An 8,550-nucleotide genomic window follows, 5' to 3' on the forward strand; every position below is an offset into this window, starting at 1 on the left:
CCTGTAATCCCAGCACTTTGGGAGGTCGAGGCAGGCAGATCACTTGAGTCCGGGAGTTTGAGACTAGCCTGGGCAACATGGCCTGTCTCTATAAAGAATACAAAAAATTTAGCTGGGTGTGGTGGCACACGTCTATAGCACTAGCCTGGGCGACAGAGTGACACCCTGTCTCTACATTTTTTAAATAAATAAATAAATTGAAAAAATATATAGTAAAAAAGAAGAAAACAGAAGGGCAGGCCTGGCATGGTGGCTCATTCCTGTAATCCCAGCATTTTTGGAGGCTAAGATGGGAGGATCACTTGAGACTTTGAGAACAGCCTGGGCAACATATGAAGACCCCATCGCTATAAAAAAAATTTTTTTTAATACTTTGGGAGGCCAAGGCAGGCAGATCACTTAAGCCCAGGAGTTTGAGACCAGCTGGGCAACATGGTGAAACCTTGTCTCTACTAAAAAACAAACAAACAAACAAACAAAACAATTTTTTTAATCAAAAAGAACGGCTGGGCACGGTGGTTTACTCCTGTAATCCCAGCACTTTGAGAGGCCAAGGCAGGCAGATCATCTGAGGTCGGGAATTGGAGACCAGCCTGGCCAACATGGTGAAACCCCATCTCTACTAAGAATACAAAAATTAGCCAAGTGTGGTGGCATGCGCCTGTAATCCCAGCTATGTGGGAGGCTGAGGTGGGAGGATCACTTGAGCCCAGGAGGCGAAGGTTGCGGTGAGCCAAGATTGCACCACTACACTCCAGCCTGGGTGACAGAGCGAGACTGTGTCTCAAAAAATAATAATAAAATAAATAAATAAATCAAAAAGAAAATAAAGAAAGAAAACAGAAGGGCAAGTTCAAAGACAAATAGCAGAGCATGTGTGTACCAGTCATAGGAGCAATTCTCAGGAGGCCGAAGCCCTCTTTAGACTAAAAAGAGAAACAACTAAAGACTGTAATAAAGAACACTGTCCTTTAGGCCGGTCGCGGTGGCTCACGCCTGTAATCCCAGCACTTTGGGAGGCTGAGGCGGGCAGATCACGAGGTCAGGAGATCGCGACCATCCTGGCTAACATGGTGAAACCCTGTCTCTACTAAAAATACAAAAAATTAGCCGGGCGTGCTGGCAGGCACCTGTAGTCCCAGCTACTCTGGAGAATGAGGCAGGAGAATGGCATGAACCCGGGAGGCAGAGCTTGCAGTGAGCCGAGATCGTGCCACTGCACTCCAGCCTGGGTGACAGAATGAGACTCTGTCTCAAAAAAAAATAAAAAATAAAAAGGCACTGTCCTTTAAACACTTCAAAAGTGTTTAGGATTGACTGCTAATGGAGTATGAAAATGTTCTAAAATTAGATGGTAGTGATGGTTCCACAGGCTTGTAAATATACTAAAAAAGATTGAGGCCTAGCACGGTGGCTCACACCTGTAATCCCAACACTTTGGGAGGCTGAGGAGGTCAGATCACCTGAGGAGTTCAAGACCAGCCTGACCAAAATGGCGAAATCCTGTCTCTACCAAAAAATACAAAAAAATTAGCCAGGTGTGATGGTGCACACCTGAAGCCCCAACTACTCAGGAAGCTGAGGTGGGAGAATTGCTTAAACCAGGAGGTGGAGGTTGCAGTGAGCTGAGATCTTGCCACTGCACTCCAGCCTGGGCGACAGAGTGAGACACTGTCTCAAAAAAAAAAAAAAGTTAATGATCGCTGGGTGCAGTGGCTCATGCCTGTAATCCCAGCACTTTGGGAGGCTGAGGCGGGTGGATCACCTGAGGTCAGCAGTTCAAGACCAGCCTGGCCAACATGGTGAAACCCCGTCTCTACTAAAAACACAAAAATTAGCCGGGCATGATGGTGGGTGCCTGTAGTCCCAGCTACTTGGGAGGCTGAGGTGGGAGAATCACTTGAATCTGGGAGGCGGAGGTTTCAGTGAGCTGTGATCACGCCATTGTGCTCCAGTCTGGGCAACAAGAAAGACTCTGTCTCAAAAAAAAAAAAAAAAAAAAAAGATTGAATTGTACACTTGAATATGTGTATTCTTTTTTTTTTCTTTGAGACGGAGTCTCACTCTGTCGCTCAGGCTGGAGTGCAGTGGTGAGATCTCTGCTCACTGCAAGCTCCGCCTCCCGGGTTCACGCCATTCTCCTGCCTCAGCCTCCCAAGTAGCTGGGACTGCAGGCACCTGCCACCACGCCCGGCTAATTTTTTGTATTTTTAGTAGAGACAGGGTTTCACCATGTTAGCCAGGATGGTCTTGGTCTCCTGACCTCGTGATCCACCTGCCTCGGCCTCCCAGCGTGCTGGGATTACAGGCATGAGCCACCGCGCCCAGCCAAATATGTGTATTCTTTAAATGATATGTGATGACCAGGCACAGTGTCTCATGCCTGTAAGCCCAGCAGTTGGGGAGGCTGAGGTGGGAGAATCACTTGAGCCCAGGAGTTTGAGACCAGCCTAGGCAACGTAGTGAGACCCCATCTCTACTAAAAAAACAAAATTAGCTGTGCATGATAGTGTATGCATCTGTAGTCCCAGCTACTTGGAAGGAGGCAGGAGGATTGCTTGAGCCCAGGTGATTGAGGCTGCAGTGAGCTTTGACTGTACCACTGCACTCCAGCCTGGGAGACAGAGTGAGATGCTGTCTCAGAAAAAAAAAAAAAAACTTAAATAATATGTGAATTCTACTTCAATGAAGCTGGATTTCATAGTTTAGAGCAAGTAGGTAAGATATTAATCTAGTGCTTGGGCACATGGAGCCAGGAGAAAGGAGTTAAATGTAAACTGAAGCCCAAAGTGTGGGAAAGATAGTAAGTGAGCCTCTGTGTATTTCAAGGAGTTCAAGACTCTTGGGCCCAGATAAATTACCTCCTAGGGCACTGAAAGAACTTGTAGGTGTAGTAATTATTTAAACTAATTTATGAGAAATTATGGAGAATTGGGTGAGAGAAGAAAAGTTTTGGAGACAAGTACACATGGTTTTTTTTTTTTTTTTTTTGAGATGGAGTCTCACTCTGTCCCCCAGGATGGAGTCCAGTGGCATGATCCCGACTTACTGCAACCTCTGCCTCCCAGGTTCAAGCGATTCTCCTGCCTCAGCCTCCCGAGTAGCTGGGACTACAGGCATGTGCCACCACGCCCAGCTAATTTTTGTATTTTTAGTAGAGATGGGGGTTTCACCATTTTGGCCAGAATGGTCTCGATCTCTTGACCTCATGATCCACCCACTTCGGCCTCCCAAAGTGCTGGGATGACAAGCGTCAGCCACCGCACCCAGCCCCCAAACATGGATTTATTTATTTTGTGTGTTTGTATATGTTTAGTTTTATTGTAACAAACCAACTTGTACATTTTTGTTTTGTTTTGTTTTTGTTTTTGTTTTTGAGACAGTCTCACTCTGTTGCCCTGGCTGGAGTGCAGTGGCATGATCTCAGCTCACTGCAGCCTTTGCCTCCCGGGTTCAAGTGATTCTCCTGCCTCAGCCTCCCCAGTAGCTGGGACTGCAGGTGCATGCCACCACACCTGGCCAATTTTTTTTAATTTTTATTTTTAGTAGAGACAGGATTTCGCCATGTTGGCCAGGCTGGTCCCAAACTCCTGACCTCAGTTAATCCACCCTCCTTGGCCTCCCAAAGTGCTGGGATTGCAGGTGTGAGCCACTGCGCCTGGCCACAAGGCAACTTGTACATTTTTAATATTTAAAACTGAGCCTCTGGGCCAGGGATTGTGGCTACCTGCTGTAATCCCAGCCCTTTGGGAGGCCCCAGCCGGCAGATGGCTTGAGTTCAGGGGTTTGAGATCAGCCTGGGCAACATGGTGAAACTCCATCTCTACAAAAAATACAAAAATTAGCCAGGCATGGTGGCACATGCCTGTAGTCCCAGCTACTCGGGAGGCTGAGGCAGAAGAATAGCTTGAACTCAGGAGACGGAGGTTGCAATGAACTGAGATCACACCACTGCACTCCAGCCTGGGCAACAGAGCGAGACTCCATCTCTAAATAAATAAATAAATGTAAAACTTTATTTTAAAAGTGTTATCTTGGCCAGGCGTCGTGGCTCATGCTTGTAATCCTAGCACTTTGGGAGGCCAAGGTGGGCAGATTATCTGAGGCCAGGAGTTCGAGACCAGCCTGGCCAAGTTGGTGATCTCTACTAAAAATACAAAAATTAGCTGGGCGTGGCACGCGCCTGTAGTCCCAGCTACTAGGGAGGCTGACGCGGGAGAATCGCTTGAACCCGGGAGGTGGAGGTTGCAGTGAGCCAAGGTTGTGCCAGTGCACCCTAGCCTGGCGACAGAGTGAGACTCCGTCTCAAAAAAAAAAAAAAATCAAAAATTAGCCTGGCATGGTTGTGCATGCCTGTAATCCCAGCCAGCTACTCAGGAGGTTGAGGCAGGAGAATCACTTGAACCCAAGAGGCGGAGGTTGCAGTGAGCCGATATCATGTCACTGCACTCCAGCCTGGGCGACACAGTGAAACTCCATCTCAAAATAAAAGTGTTATCTTAATGATGTCTGTTAAACAATATCATTAAATATGCCAAAGGAGAAGCCATGTTGTCAAAATGCCTACTTAACCCACCGAAATATCTCAAATTCTCCCTTTGCTGATTTTCTATAACCCTGTTTTTTAAAGGTTTTTTTCTCCCTTTTTTTTTTTTTTTTTTTTTTTTGAGATACAGTCTCACTCTTTTCCCCAGGCTGGAGTGCAGTGGCACAATCTCGGCTCATTGCAACCTCCACCTCCCAGGTTTAAATGATTCTCCTGCCCGAGCTTCCTGAGTAGCAGGGATTACAAGCATCCGCCACCACGCCCGGCTAATTTTTGTATTTTTAGTAGAGACAGGGTTTCACCATTTTGGCCAGGCTGGTCTCAAACTCCTGACCTCAAGTGATCCACCCACCTTAGCCTCCCAAAGTGCCGGAATTACAGATGTGAGCCACCGCGCCCAGTCTCAATTCACATTTAACTCCCTTCTCCTGGCCTTTTTTTGCCTTTTTTTAAACAGGAGAAAGTAGATGGATACATGTTGGTAAATGCTAACTGTCCATGTTCACACAGAGACACAGTGAACTCTCTGAGCCCAATACACAGAGAAAGGAGGAAAAAAGCAAGAATTCTATGCATAACTACATAGGGGCCTAGCACCCCCGAGCTTCCAGCAGAGCGAAGGAAGTAGGTTTTTCTTTTCTCCCACAGAGCTTGGTGGTGTTGATTCCATACAGTTTTTGTTCAGACAGGAAGGGATAAAAATGAATTTGGGATGGAAAGGGATAGAGACTCTTTTCCCACTCTGTTCTGCTCAAGGTGCATGCCCCCAAAATAACACCCATGGTATAAAGAAAAGAAACCTCAGGAACAGTGTGACTGGGCACAAGAGGGAAAAAACAAAAAGACCGCAACTTGCTCCCAGAAAATGGGGAACATTTTTTAAAAGGAAGGTTGGAATCCATCAGTGTTCTATTAGCCATCTCCTCTTTCATCCTCCTCTCCTTTGTCAGTATCTTCCAACCCTTCATCATCATCTTCTTCTTTTTCTTTATCATCCATATCAGGAACCAAGTAGAGCTGTAATGGGTTTGGCCAAATATCATCTTTGATGACCTCTCCTAACTCTCCAGCACCTGCATCAGAATGATCAGTGAACCAGGTAAAAAAGCTCTCCGATTCCTCACTCTGGCTGTATTCTGTGTCTGACTTGAATGCTTTATCAAATCCCCTCCAGATTTCCATTTGATTGCAGTGGACTTTGAAGATGGATCACCACTCTCATTCAGGTGAAATTCTTTGGAGAACTTTATTTTCATAGTAAGAATTTTCATCAAAATAAACATCTATTCTGTAACCTAATAAATATCTTCCTATTCTGTCAATTCAACTCTGGTCAAATAATGCAGTGCCTCTTTATCCTCCTCCCCAAGCAGTGTAAACACTTGTGGATTGTTGACAAATATTATTACCCCAAAATTTGGGATTTTGGCAATCAACTCTGATCTCTTTGGAAAAAATGGTTGGCGGAGTTTGCCATATTTCTTTTTCTAGCTTCAAAATCTCCTCACTGGCTTGTTCATTAAGTCTATTTCATTTTGTACTTTATCAATAAGTTCAATTGCTTCCGCTGGTTTTTTTTCTGTCTTCTTCTGCAAGCCCAGAGAGATGGATGTCTTCTCTGGTCTCAGCACAAGGCAGACTTGGTTTCTTCTTTTGAGGCAGTAGTAGAGACTGGCATTTCAGGGCCGTGCTGCTAGAAAAGTCCAACAACCAGACCACGAGTCTCATTGCTCAACAGAATGAAGCTCAGAAAACCACCCACAGATTTTTTTAAAGTGGCATGGATAGAATGAAAGTGAAAGGAGTCCTTCCAGAACCCTTAATAAAATCAAGCCTATTTCCAAGAAGATAAATTCTAAAAGGTAGGGACCTCATCTGCATATTCACGACAGTACCCTCAGCTCCTAACAGGCCCCAAATATTTGTTTAAAGTTGAGTGTTGACTCCTCCAGGGTTGACCACGGAGAGAGATCCCTGGTGCACAGTAGAAAGTGGGGAAGTAAGGGTACAAGGTGAATTGTGGGCAAAAAAGTCTTGGTGAAAGTTTGGGTTTTGGGGGGTTTTCGTTGTTATTGTTATAAATTTTGGTTTTGAATTTGGTTAAATGTTTTTTATGCATCTGAGATAATCATATGGTTTTTCTCCTTTATTCTATTAACATGGCGAATTACATTAATTGATTTTCAAATGTTAAACCCAGCTTGCATTCCTAGAATAAACTCACTTTGGAAGGCTGTATTATCCTTTTTACATATTGCTGAGTTCAATTTGCTAATATTTTGTTAACAATTAACTCACCAGGGCCTAAGATTTTAAATTTCAAATCCAGTTTATTTAATTGATATAGGACTATTCACATATTTTATTTCTTCTTGAGTCAGTGTGGTCATTTGTGTCCTTCCAGGAATTTATTCATTTCATTTATGTTGTTAAATTTATATTGATAAAAAGTTGTTCATAATGTTCTATTATCTTTTCAATGTCTGTAGAAACAATAACGAAGTGCCCTCTTTTACTTGGACCAAAAACTAAATCTTGGGATAAGAGTCAAAACTTGGGGCTGCCAGGCACGGTGGCTGACACCTACAAGCTCAGTACCTTGGGAGGCTGAGGCAGGAGAATTGCTTGAGTCCAGGAGTTTGACACCATCCTGGGCAACATAGTGAGACCCCATCTCTTTAAAAAGTAAAAAGTTAGCCAGGCATGGTGTTGCAATCCTGTCATCCCAGCTACTCAGGAGGCTGAAGTAGGAAGATCATTTGGGCCCAGGAGTTCCAGGCTGCAGTGAGCCCTGATCCTGCCACTACACTCCAGCCTGGGTGACAAAGCAAGACTCTGTCTCTAAAAATAAACACATTAAATATAAACTACAGGGCCTAGCGTGGTGGCTCACGCCTGTAATTCCAGCACTTTGGGAGGCCGAGGCGGGCGGATCACTAGGTCAGGAGATTGAGACCATCCTGGCTAACACGGTGAAACCCTGTCTCTACTAAAAATACAAAAACTAGCTGGGCATGGTGGCAAGGGCCTTTAGTCCCAGCTACTCGGGAGGCTGAGGCAGCTGAATGGCGTGAACCCAGGAGGCGGAGCTTGCAGTGAGCCAAGATCTCGCCGCTGCACGCCAGCCTGGAGATGGTCCAAGTGCAGTGGTGTTTACAGCTAATTTATCACAACCAGTCACAGATTTATTTATTCCTTCTCCACTCCCTACTGCTTCACTTGACTAGCCAAACAACAACAACAACAACAACAAAAACCATGGAATTCTAGGCAAATCAGTTCCACACATAGCAATTGGCTTACGCCTGTTAATTCTCCTGAGCTGCTTTTTCCCTCCGTTGCCAGCCTTAGAGGATCAGTTTTTTATTTAAGGTTGTTAAGAAGAAAGGGGCCAGGCCGGGCGCTGTGGCTCAGGCCTGTAATCCCAGCACTTTGGGAGGCCAAGGCGGGGGGATCACGAGGTGAGGAGATGAAGACCGTCCTGGCTAACACGGTGAAACCCCGTCTCTACTAAAAATACAAAAAATTAGCCGGGCGTTCTGGCGGGCACCTGTAATCCCAGCTACTCCGGGGGCTGAGGCAGAAGAATTGATTGAACCCAGGAGGCAAAGGTTGCAGTGAGCCAAGATCGTGCCACTGCACTCCAGCCTGGGCGACAGAGCTAGACTCCATCTCCAATCCAAAAAAAAAGAAGAAGAAGAAGAAGAAAGGGGCCAGGCGCAGCGGCTTATGCCTGTAATCCCAGCACTTTGGGAGGCCAAGGCGGGTGGATCATTTGAGGTCAGGAGTTCGAGACCAGCCTGACTAACATGATGAAACCCCGTCTCCACTAAAAATACAAAAATTAGCCAGGCGTGGTGGCATGCACCTGTAATCCCAGCTACTTGGGAGGCTGAGGCTCAAGAATTGCTTAAGCCCAGGAGGCAGGGGTTTCAGGAAGCCAAGATCATGCCACTGCACTCCAGCCTGGGTGACAGAGTGAGACTCTGTCTGAAAAAAGCAAA

The 8,550-nt window shown here is 45.6% G+C and overlaps 1 pseudogene; it reads right to left on the reverse strand.

Moving 5' to 3' along the window:
- Positions 1–5,369: 5,369 nt before the first annotated feature.
- Positions 5,370–6,352, reverse strand: LOC744119 (protein SETSIP-like; annotated as a pseudogene).
- Positions 6,353–8,550: the final 2,198 nt, after the last annotated feature.

This window comes from Pan troglodytes, chromosome 9 (assembly GCF_028858775.2).
Source record: "Pan troglodytes isolate AG18354 chromosome 9, NHGRI_mPanTro3-v2.0_pri, whole genome shotgun sequence".
Lineage (NCBI taxonomy): Eukaryota > Metazoa > Chordata > Mammalia > Primates > Hominidae > Pan > Pan troglodytes.